We start from the raw sequence: 11,742 nt of genomic DNA on the forward strand, positions 1-11,742 counted from the left end.
TCAGTAGCCTTGCAGAGCAAAAGGCGTACAGAAAGAAAACCATTCGTCGAATTAAAAACCGTTGGTTAAAATAAAAGTTTCGTTGGTTCTTTTCGTAGAGAGTCGCGAACATTCAGTATAAAAGTTGGCAAACTTTGTTTCGAACGAGCTTCGAAAGTTGGTCTACTCTGGAATTAAAGTTTGAACTTTCAAAACAAAAGTAGCAGAAGTGTCAGATACGCTGAAATTAAAAGTTTAATATTTTAAATTGAACTATGAGTTTTGATTAATGTAAATAAAAACAACTAGACATACATTTTGAAAAGTCTAGAGTCCAAAAACGACTCTTTTGTCTTTGCAATAGGAGTTAATTTTGACATACAAACTATCAAAATCTATGCATGACAATATTGGATTTTAAAATGGAACAAATATTTTATTTATATTAGGATAGTAGTAGAAATTTTACAAGAACAGATAAAACTGGATTATCTTTTTGTCACCATTATGCATAAATTGCGCTTGATGTTCACGGTAAAGGAATAATACAGGGCATTGTCGGTCCCTCCTGGCCATTCTCACGTCACGTCCATCACTATTGCACAAACGTGGAGTTGGTAGCATTCCAATCTTCGTCACTTTAGCCTGTAAACGGTTGCGGTAAATTATCAATATTGCTTCTAATTTCTGATGGTTAAAGAGAATTCAAATTACGCGTATACAAATTTTCCTCGCATTATTGCCAACCTATCTCAAATGCTATTATTTGCAGTAGATTCTCAATGATGCGAAAATTGATGTATCCGAGGAAATGAAACAATTTTTTCATTTCATTTTTCCTTGGGTTATCTAGCGGATCAAAAAAGTTTTCCTACCTCTATAAGGAATTTCCCGGGCTCAAAAAACAATTGTTGGTTCATGGTTCAACTTCATGGTTTTCCGGATCTCTGGGGGAAGAATCATCAGAAGCATATGGAGTTTCTGCAATGATAAACAAAACAATAATGAAAACCTTCTTGAAACTGAACCTCGGACAGCAGCTCGAGAATGCCTGTTTACTTACCTTATAAAAATAGCTCTGATAGGATCGAAATCGTCTGCCTTTTTATCGCAGGCAACATGAAGACATTTTTAACCCATGTTCGCGCTGAGTAAACTTGTTATTATTTACTGATGATGTGAATGTCAACAGAAGACGAACAGTCTCGTAACATTGTGGACCTATAGGAAATCAGTTGATGGTCAAATTAGTTATTTCCTCACACATAATACATGTCAAATTGTTTTATTATATTTATATAAAGATTTATAGCATTAAAAAATGTGATGCTTTGAATCGAGCAATGATCTATATTTAAAACTAGTGGACCCGGCAGACGTTGTCCTGTATAGTAGGCGAGAATGTGCGTTCCGTACTGCCCATGCAAAGTTCGCATAGAAATCACAATTTTAGTTTTTCGCGATTTGCTCAACTTTACTTGTAATTTTCGCATGGAAATATCATATAAACCCTCGGAAAATATAACGAATTTCTGCTGAAAAATGAAAAAAATCCATCATCCGTTTTCGAGTTATGCGGATACGAACACAGACCATTTCATTTTATATATAAGATACACGAGAAAATACATATAAGTAAATAGTTTTCTTATTTCTTACGAGTTTTTGTGAGCCATCCCATAGTGTTCCAAAGTTGAGATTTTTTCTTTGTTCTATGCCAGCCATGCAAGGAATTTGACAGTTCTACAATTCTCAGTTGAAAAATAAAACTTTTAAATTCACACTTTCACAAGGAAGAATACCAAATCAAATACAATACTTTGCTTGTAAGCGATTTGACTTTATTTTAAAGAAAAAATACTTACTCTTCAGTTAAGTACAACATTTTAATTACCATTATTGTTTTTCTGTGTGGGTTGTAATCCGCAGAGCGAGTTTGATTCTCGGTCCAGTCTAGAATATTTTCGGGTGGGAAACATTCTCAATTCCTGGCCATTGTATCTTACCACACAAAGATACATACGCATGCAATGACGGCATAGATAAGCTTTCAATTAATAACTGAGGAAATACGAATAGAATACTAAGTTGAAAAGTAGGCCAAGCTCAGTTGGAATAGATTATTGAAGAAGAAGAAGAAGAAGAGCACCATATAGGTTGGTGTCTTTTTTATTTTTGTTTGATGATTTTCAATATTTTTTTATTTTCCTTGCGTTCGCACTCACTAGCTCGGCATTTGTTATCTCAGTAAAAAACAGGCAAAATAATTTCAAAATTTATGATGTTCTTATAATATTTTGTGCTGAATTCAAAACTACAAAGAAAACCAACTTATCAATAATTGAATGTGAAGAAACCAACATAAAAAATATTTATGTTTATTGACACAAACAACTTGTGCAAAAGATAAACTTGAAAGGTTATAAACTTTTACTCTCGCATGTTGAAATGGTTCATTATTTCATGTTTCACTTATTCAACGCATTGGTTTGAATGGTTGTATGATTGTGAAGTGAAATTGAATAATCTGCTTCATCAATAAAATACTTGTGTTTTTCACTTACCCACTGCATAACCTTGTTTGGAAGTGGTATGAACAGCAATGGGATTCGATTGTAGTAATTTATATAGGGACAACACTTAAACTACAAGTATTAGCATATAATAAATAAAAAAAACAAATTTATTGACGATTTGCCATTGGAACCTGATAAAATTTATTAAGTGATTCGTTCTGTTCTAGCCGAAAACGGCTCACCATAATGCTCTGGAGCGAAAAAGACGTGATCATATAAAGGACAGTTTTACGTCCCGTGACTCCGTTCCATCGTTGCAAGGTGAAAAGGTACGTGTCCAATGAGTTTAGGAGAAATTATCCTGATTGGTATCGGTCTTATCTGATTACTTTTGAGCAAGTCGCGCAAATACTGAAGAAAGCAGCAGAATACATTCAGTTTATGAGACACAAGAACAATTCCCATCAACAGGACATAGACGATTTGAAGAGCAAAACACCTTGTTGGAAACTCAAGAAGTACCTGCTGATATGTCGAGCATATTAGGGTGATCAGGGCAATATGGGCCACCTAAGGAAATCGTTCGAAAAGCTCAACAAATCATCATTCAAATGTAGTTGACTTATACTGAGAGTGTTACCTTTCTTATTACATCGATGAATGGTTAAAAATGCGCTTGAAATTGTTGGAATGTACTTTTCAAAATGTATTGATTTAATTTGTGTTCCCGACTATCAGGGCAATATGAGCCACCATTTGGGCAGTATGGGCCACCATCCAAAACATTTTTTTTTTTGAGAGAAAAGTGTAGTAATATAAAGAATATGATATTCCTCAAAGTTTAGATATATTATTAAAATGATTAGAGTTTCCTTCGACAATTTAACTCGCGAACGTTTAACCGATTTGAAGATTTTCCCTATTGATTGTTTTGGGATCCGAAGTTTGTATATACAAAAGTTGGTGAATTTAATGGAAATGTAAAAATCATTAGAATACAATCTTGGGTCCGCTGTTGAGAAAACAAAAACAAATCCACGAAATTGATCTAAAAGCAGTGGTGCCACATTTGGGTTTTTGGCACTTGTTCCAAAGCTTTCATATATATCTATCTGCTGAGGGTAATAAAACGGATATTGGTGTGATTTTAACATCAATATCCGTTTATTCACTCAATAGATATATTTGAATCTTCGTCAAGTACTAACTGTTAAGGCAAAAAGCACAAAAGCTGAGCACCACTGATCTAGAGTGCGGTGCTGCAAATAGTTCAATGTGACATTTGCAACACCCGGGCAAAGCTGGGTTCCTTTCGCTAGTACTAAATAAAATGATTAAATCGCACAACAGCGGACCGAACCGATTTGCTACTCTTCATCGTTTGAACAGACAGCCATATTCAATTTATCAATGGTCTTTTTTCTGTTTCGATCGCAGTAATGCTGGTGTTGTATTTTTTTTTCGTAATGAATCTTACAAAGATGATATTATTCTTGTACTTGGCAACTGAAATTTGAACTTACTGTATTAGTCCATATACGTCAGCAATTGCGATTTCAACCCTCGTACACTTTTGTATTAACTTAATTTGTATAGTCGTTCGTGTCATTTAAGAGCTGTCAGTGCTTTGCTAAGCTATAGCTTGCTCTGTAGGTCTTATATGCCCATAGAGACTGGTTTTGATTCAATTATAATAGATCTTTTGATTGTGATGCTTTTTGACCTGTACTTTAATTAGTCTTGTGTCAAAACCTTATTTACCTTCAAATCTTATAATAATTTTGCATATGCTGCGAAAATTTACATTTTCAAGTGTATTTTTATGTTAGAATTGAATTTTAATGCGGTTTTCAGTTGAGGCATCTGTCAGGCATTCTCTGAAGTGAAGATATGTAACTTTTACATGATAAAACTCAATAAGCTCAAAATGATGGCTCATTGCCCTACTCCCATATATTAAATGTAAACCTCCATCGTAAAAACGTCACACTCATGTCCTTTTTTGCTGTTAAGCTGCCAGGCAAAGTGCTAAAAGTATGAGACAAGATTAACTTTCAAATTCAGGATGTCAAGAATGATTCCTTCAATATGCTATTTAGACTTTTCACTGGGATTATAGTATGGTATGTTCATATAAGAACATACGTTATCAGTAATAAAGCTCGTAGTCTAAACAACCAGTCAGATCTGTTAAGAGGTTCTTCTATTCCCCGAAAACCGTTCCCAGAAAACCCCCCAGAATTCCATTTCCAGAATGTACCATTCCCCAGAAAACCAATCGCCAGAATGTACCATTCCCAGAAAATCAATCCCCAGAATGTACTGTTCCCAGAAAACCATTCCCAGATGTACCGTTCCCAGAAAACAGAATATATAGATAAACTTGGTTTCATAATAAGTCACCATAATTAAAATCATTTGTCTTGATGAGTTGAATATAATGGCCATTGTGGTATTATTAGAAACTATAGTTTCAAATACAATGTGCCTTTGCATAATGACTATAAGGTGCCCGCCAGAGTAAGGTGCCTGCCAGAGTAGACGCGTCTACGCGACCCGCGCAAAGTGCATACAAAGAATAACAATCAATAAAAGGAGCTGTCAATCGTATGGACGCTTCGCTTCGCATTACGCTCTACTCTGGCCACACCCTAACCGCGATGTGCGATGCGATGCGACGCGACTCACGCAAAGGAATAACTTATCAATGAACGTCCTGCTGTCGCGTCACGTCGCATGCATGGTCACGTCTATTCTGCAGCATAGTATATGGTTACGTCTATTCTGCTTCACCCAAAACAGAAAAAATTCTTCTTATTTTGAAGCTTGCCTTGATTAAGAATCAAATAGGACCCACGCATTTGCCTGGAATAAGACAATTGTCAGTGATTCCTTCTTTTAAAATACTGTTCTTATATGGTGTCTTAATATGTTGTGCTACACGCGTTTGTCATAAGACAAGAATATAAAATGAAAGAATAATTCCTTCTTAAAGGCGAATATGCCCGAAATAAGGTTTTCTAATGATTCTTTTTAAATGCGCATTTGTCGGAAAAGGAAATGAGTGATACATTCTTTAGACTCACACATTTGCCTGAAATACTCTTCTTCAAATCACGCGTTTGCACGGATATAGCGAACAAGTGGATAATGCCTTCTTTGAAATATGAATTTACCTGCACTAATAAAATCTACAGTTTCATTGAACAAATTAATACTTATACTTTATACGTATATCGTATATGTTAAATAAGTATTATACAAGTGAACCAAGACCATGAGAAAAGTACATAGTCGAACATGTTTCGAAACTGCCATAGCATTTTTGTCAACTAAGCTCATTGTATGCAAAGCTAATTGTAAGGCCAAAATCACGAACAACCTCATAAGCAGGATCAGAAGCAGTATTTCGAAATTCGATGTGCAGAGCCTTCCAGCGGTCATGTCATACCAATCAAGACTAAGTCTGCGCCGCAAGGTGAACCATGGACCATATGCAATATTCATTAGTTTAAGTTTTAAGACAGGCATCTTTGTATAACATATTCTATTATATCAGATTGAACTGTACTTCTTTGTAGTTTTTTTTTCCCGAGCCGAGCCTTTTCATTCCAATTTTTAGTTGCCAAAATCTTTTTCGTCATTGCAGGAATCTTTTTAAAGGCATGAAAAAAATTCTGGGATATGGTGCATTCTGGGAATGGTTTCGGGGAATGTTTCATTCTGGGAAATGGTTTTCTGGGAATGGTACATTCTGGGGAGTGTTTCTGGGGAACGGTTTTCTGGGGTATGGTTTTCTGGGGTATGGTTTTCTGGAATGTTTAGAATCTGTTAAGAATATATTTATAACCTGATGCCGAATATTTGCATAACTCACAGTTCGCCAGCTAGAGCAAGCGCGTGCAACGGAATTTTGATGGCAGCGACCTCGGACTAGGCATGAACGATAGCTCACGCGAATCGGACAGTTCGGACGTTGACGACGGTGCCAGCAATCATGGCATGGGCAATACACCGGAACAAGAAGCTGAAGACAAACGATGATCTACTGAACCAACCAAACGATTGTTGGTTGGTGGTAAGATTCTATACCTTAGATTTAGTCACTTTTACAGAGCAAGTTGAGTAGAATATGGTGAGATAAATGATGGCACACAGAGATCAATGTATGGCCATTTTTCGCTGCTGAACATAATGAACAGCTTTAAACACATTACTATAACTAGTTTGGAGAATTTATCTTCCTGCGTAATTGCATCTACTTTTTATAAATAATTTGTAAATGAAGGAACTGGTGATCCAAACTGATTGCAAGATTAAGGTGTACAAAATTTTCAATTTTATAAGTTTTATGTAACTTGTGTTCCATTTTTTCTGTAATTCCGTATTTGCATCCATTTAATATGTTCCAAACGAATATAAAAATACAAGGAGTTTGAGACGGAACGAACAGGATATGTTATTTCTGATAAAGAACAGTGTTAGTGGATTTGAAATATTATGTGTTTTTAAACATACCTTTAAATAATCCCATTTTATTTACTTTTGGATGAAATTTTGATAGAATAAAAGAAATCCTTGCACTACTGTAACTCACTAAGTTTGTCTTGTATTGCTTTAAATTTTTCTATCGTACTAAGACCCTTGTGGCACTCTCAAGACAATCTAGGCAGATTTGTTGCGGTAATCCATCGTCTTGCCTTATCTGGAAGGAAAGGATAGAGTGAGAGTGTAAGTTTGTTGCGATTAGTTTTGTATGTGTATTTTCTCAATACAAGTTCTGTAGGTATGTCTGTTGATTAAAGAGGTACGCTCAAACAGCGTTTGTGCTGTAACCAGAGGCTGAATAAGAAACGGTTTCCTGAAGGTGCGAGATAAGCCGTTTCCGGTTTCAATGCGAGATAACCCAAGTAGTTGGGCTAACACGATGATATTCATATGCCAAAGAAATGAGAAACTTTAAAACCCGAAATGTTATCTAACAATTGACACTTCCATGACCAACTAAAGATTACGCCCGGAACTGGAAAACAATAAGAACAAGCAACAGACGATCACCAGCGACAATAATGAGAACAAAAAGAAAGAGATAACTAAATGATGTAATGCGTAATACTCACCGTCCCAGGTAACAAGGATTCTAGGATATAGGCGGCCTCACTGCCATAACTAAATATTGGTATGAGCAGTTCGTTTTCTTAGTCGAAAGACACAATCGGCAGCTGGTGGACCAACAAAGATCTCTGTGTATGCCTCAGCTTCCAAAACCCATCATTTTGGTCTTGTTCAGGCGTAGCGGATCGATTATTGTCAGCATGTGCTCCTCCCCAATTTTCAAATATCACTACTCCGATTCCAGGTACAAAACCTCCAGATCAGTGGTACCTTCATTTACATTGAGATTATCACATCGTTCTCTGATGTTAGAATTAGTGCTTCGACCGATTCTGTGATAAATGTATCTCAGTAGAATCATCTGTTCTGTCACCATTTATGAGATTTCGGAAACACGTTCTTGTCCCAGTGAAAATCAATCATATCTTCCTCTCGCGTGGCGGCATTGACGGCCGGTCATCTTTGAGCTTTAGAAACGCATTCATTGAAATTATTGTGGAAAATGGTCGGTATAGGGACCACGACAGGGCGGATTGTTTTTTCAGTTTTGTGTTGTGGTGGATCCAGGAAGCACTCATTAGAAAAATGTTCTGAAGAGGAAATACTTGATGATGTTGTTAATGCTCTTTCTAGTAAATCCTCCGACCAGCTGCTTTTGCCCATGCTGCAGAACTGAGATGAATAAGAATGTGCTTAGTTAAATTGCAACTTGCTTCTGTATTTTAACAATACGTAACTTCTAGGAGTTACGCAAAGAGGATCTTCTTACACTTATTCTGAATGATGCTCTTGTTATTCTGTTGCCAACTTTCACTTTTGTTCAACCCTTCAAGTGACTTTACGGGAGCGTTCACTTCTTAAGCTTTTTAATTCGATAACCTAGTCACCCACAGAGTGCAAACACGTGAGTTTCTTGTTGCTACTTTATTGGGGAATGTATTGATGTTTTTTGAAGCTGTTTCTAGATCAAATCTAATACATTTCAATTCATGCGTTTTAATTCGCCATAATAATCATTAGGCGATAACAATACTTCCGTCTCACCAACAAGCATTTGTTTACTTTGCTCGATAGGTAGACGGTTTGACAATTCAATAGGTAGATTTGGCTTCACTCTTTGCGTAACTCTATATATAATAGACTCTGGTTTTAATATCTCTGCTCTGCAAAAAGTAAGGGCGCCCAATAAAGGTTTCACCAAGGGCGCTGTGTGTCCACGCTACGGCTCTGCACAACACATGATGTTTTACAAAATATGAAAAAGTTTACGTAAAATCCAAGGGGGACAGGGAGAGGTTTCGGAAAAGTCTACGAAAATCTATTAGGGGGAGAGGGGTTGAAAAATGTGAAAATTTGGTCTACGTGGTTTGTGGACATCACCTTGAGATATTTGTAGTAGCTACGTCAAATTTGGATAACTTACCTTATGTCTTTATCATTGACCAGTATTTCCGGCCACTATCCGATTCTCTATTGAATATTGTTTTCTCAAACTTTCTTCCAACATTTGCTCTGTATGTCGTATTTTATTCGACTCATAACATTTTTTTCAACAGCTCATGTAACTGCATCATTATTCGCTAGCTATCGTTCGAAACCCCGACAGTTTTCTGAAAAAGAAAAATAAACCTGGTTAATCCACCTAACGGTGTTATATTAGACCTCTTCATGTTTTCAAAAAGTATCGAAACTTCATCCGGTCAGCCCAGAATCACAATTATTATGCTAAAATAAGCCTCCTGTCAAATGTTCAGTCCATTCGCATAATATTTCGAGGTGGCTCAAGTCAATTTAGTGTTGTTGGACTATTTTCAATTTAATAAGAAGAATATAAACGCTTTAATAAGAGATATAAACGCTGGAAAATTCACATTGGCAAATAAATTACTCAAATGTTCAGGGAAATAAAAAGAATAATAATATAATAAGTAGTAGGTGGTGGGTAGGTGGGAGTAGGTGTGAGTAGGTGGGAGCTGAAGGCCCAATCCCTAAGCACCAATGAAAAACCACCCTCGGGCGAGCACTGGCGCTTGAACCTAGCTATTTAGCACTGTAAAGAATTAAATAACTTTACAGAACCCGTAGCTTCCGGGAATGAAAGCACACCCAAATATGGAGTTACGCTCAAGAACAATACCACCCATGCGATTGCCCGAGGAGGGAGTTCCTACTGGAGCTGGTCCTGGAACGGGGGACAGAGCGAGCGGCCAGCGGATAGAGGAAGGAGAGGTGCAACAGCGACCCTCTAGTCATCGGGCTCAGCCCGTGCCGACAAGGCAAAACAGAAACGGCAGCAGAAGAAATCACCAAGGCAATGCTGCACCTGCTGATGTTGCTGTGGTTGATCGACGTCAATCACTCACGTTAGCGGGCCGCCGACGGCAACGGATCATGTGGACAAGGGAGATGACCAGACGACCAGGATGGAGACGGATATGTCCGGCAGACCGGCGATGCTGGAGATGTTCAATGAGAGGTTTCCTCGGTTTGCACCCCAGCTTGACCAGAACAAGTTGTACACACGCCAGAGAGCTATTATGTCACATAATATGCTGACTCCAGAAGACGTAGAGTACATCAAGCGGGAAGTGCAGAGAAAATTAGGAGAGGATGAGGAGGCAAGATCGAGCGATACGTCGAGAAGGAGTTCTGTTGGGTTGGATGCATCAATCGCAAGTAACCGTCGCGATTCGATTGCACCCGCCGCTCCAGGACCAACAGTGGAATTGCAACGACAGCAATTGAAGGACGAACTAGCTTATCATATGGGCACAGCAGTTACACAGTTCCGTGGGACAGACCCCATGTCCCGACACCGGATACCCAAGTTGCAGTACTCCTATCGGTTGACGAGTACAGTAAGCATCCTTAACCAGGATATTTTGCCACAGTACTTGGAAACCGTGGAGAACCTTAAGGAGCTGCAATTTATCGTGTATTCGGCTGCAGTGGCTGTTGTAAGAACGTTGGGATTGCGAACGCGCCCACAAGGTGAGAGTGATGGACGCGCACGCCCCAAAGCACGAAAACCCGCGTGGATGCGACGTCTGGAGACCCGCATCGCCAAGACATACGTGAGGCTACTCGGTATACCAGGAATTGGGCTGCACCAGGACCCGATTTTGTGCATAATTTCTGGTATAAAAAACTCACAACGGTCCACGGGCGGATGGCGGAATGCTTCGACACGGTACTAGATAACCCCGGGCAGCTACCGGAGTTCATCACTAGGGGTGTCACTTATCTTCTGCCGAAGGATCGGAACACTTTGAACCCAGCCAAGTACAGACCAATAACGTGCCTTTCGAGTCTGTACAAAGTGCTGTCATCGGTAATAGCGGTGCAGAACCATTGCGACGTCAACAACCTGATGACCGAGGAACAAAAAGTTTGTCGACACAACACACGAGGCTGCAAGGATCAGGTCATCATTGATGCAGTCGTTGTTGGGCAGGCCACCTAAAAGCAATGAAACCTGAGCATGGCGTATATCGACTATAAAAAGGCATACGACTCAGTACCTCACTCGTACCTTCTTAAGGTACTGCAGTTGAATAAGATAGACGGTAACGTCATCAGGCTAATGCAGTACGCTATGGGGATGTGGAGCACATCCCTACACCTTACCGACGGAGAAAAGGTGTTACGGTCCAGGACTCTCAGCATCAGGAGGGCATATGCAAAGGCGATACCTTTAGTTCTCTATGGTTTTGCCTTGGCATGAACCCTCTTGGCAGAGCACTCAACCAACACAACTACGGCTATCATTTTGAAGAGTGGGGAAAGGAGTACAAACATTACCCACCTTCTTTATGGACGACTTGGAAGCTGTTTGTGGAATCTGTGGAGAAGCTGCACCAATTTCTGCGGCTTGTAACGGTATTCAGCAACTACATCCGGATGGAGTTTGGTATCGATAAATGTCGATCCATACATCTACACCGGGGTCACCTGGTGGATGCCGACAGTTTCCGCGTCAACGAACAGGAGGAGATTCGAAACATGGTTGAAGGCGAAACGTACAAGTTCCTAGGTTTCCTGCAACTGAAAGGAATTCGCCATACGACGATCAAGAAAGAGCTGCAGGAAAAGTTCTTGCATCGTGTCAACGGTATTTTGAAGAGCCTCTTGT

The 11,742-nt window shown here is 38.9% G+C and overlaps 1 pseudogene; it reads left to right on the forward strand.

Annotated features, from left to right (window-relative positions):
- The window catches only part of LOC134205367 (protein max-like), a 16,618-nt pseudogene extending 9,808 nt beyond the window's left edge, over nucleotides 1-6,810 (forward strand).
- The last annotated feature ends 4,932 nt before the right edge of the window (nucleotides 6,811-11,742 follow it).

This window comes from Armigeres subalbatus, chromosome 1 (genome assembly GCF_024139115.2).
Source record: "Armigeres subalbatus isolate Guangzhou_Male chromosome 1, GZ_Asu_2, whole genome shotgun sequence".
Classification (NCBI taxonomy): Eukaryota; Metazoa; Arthropoda; class Insecta; order Diptera; family Culicidae; genus Armigeres; species Armigeres subalbatus.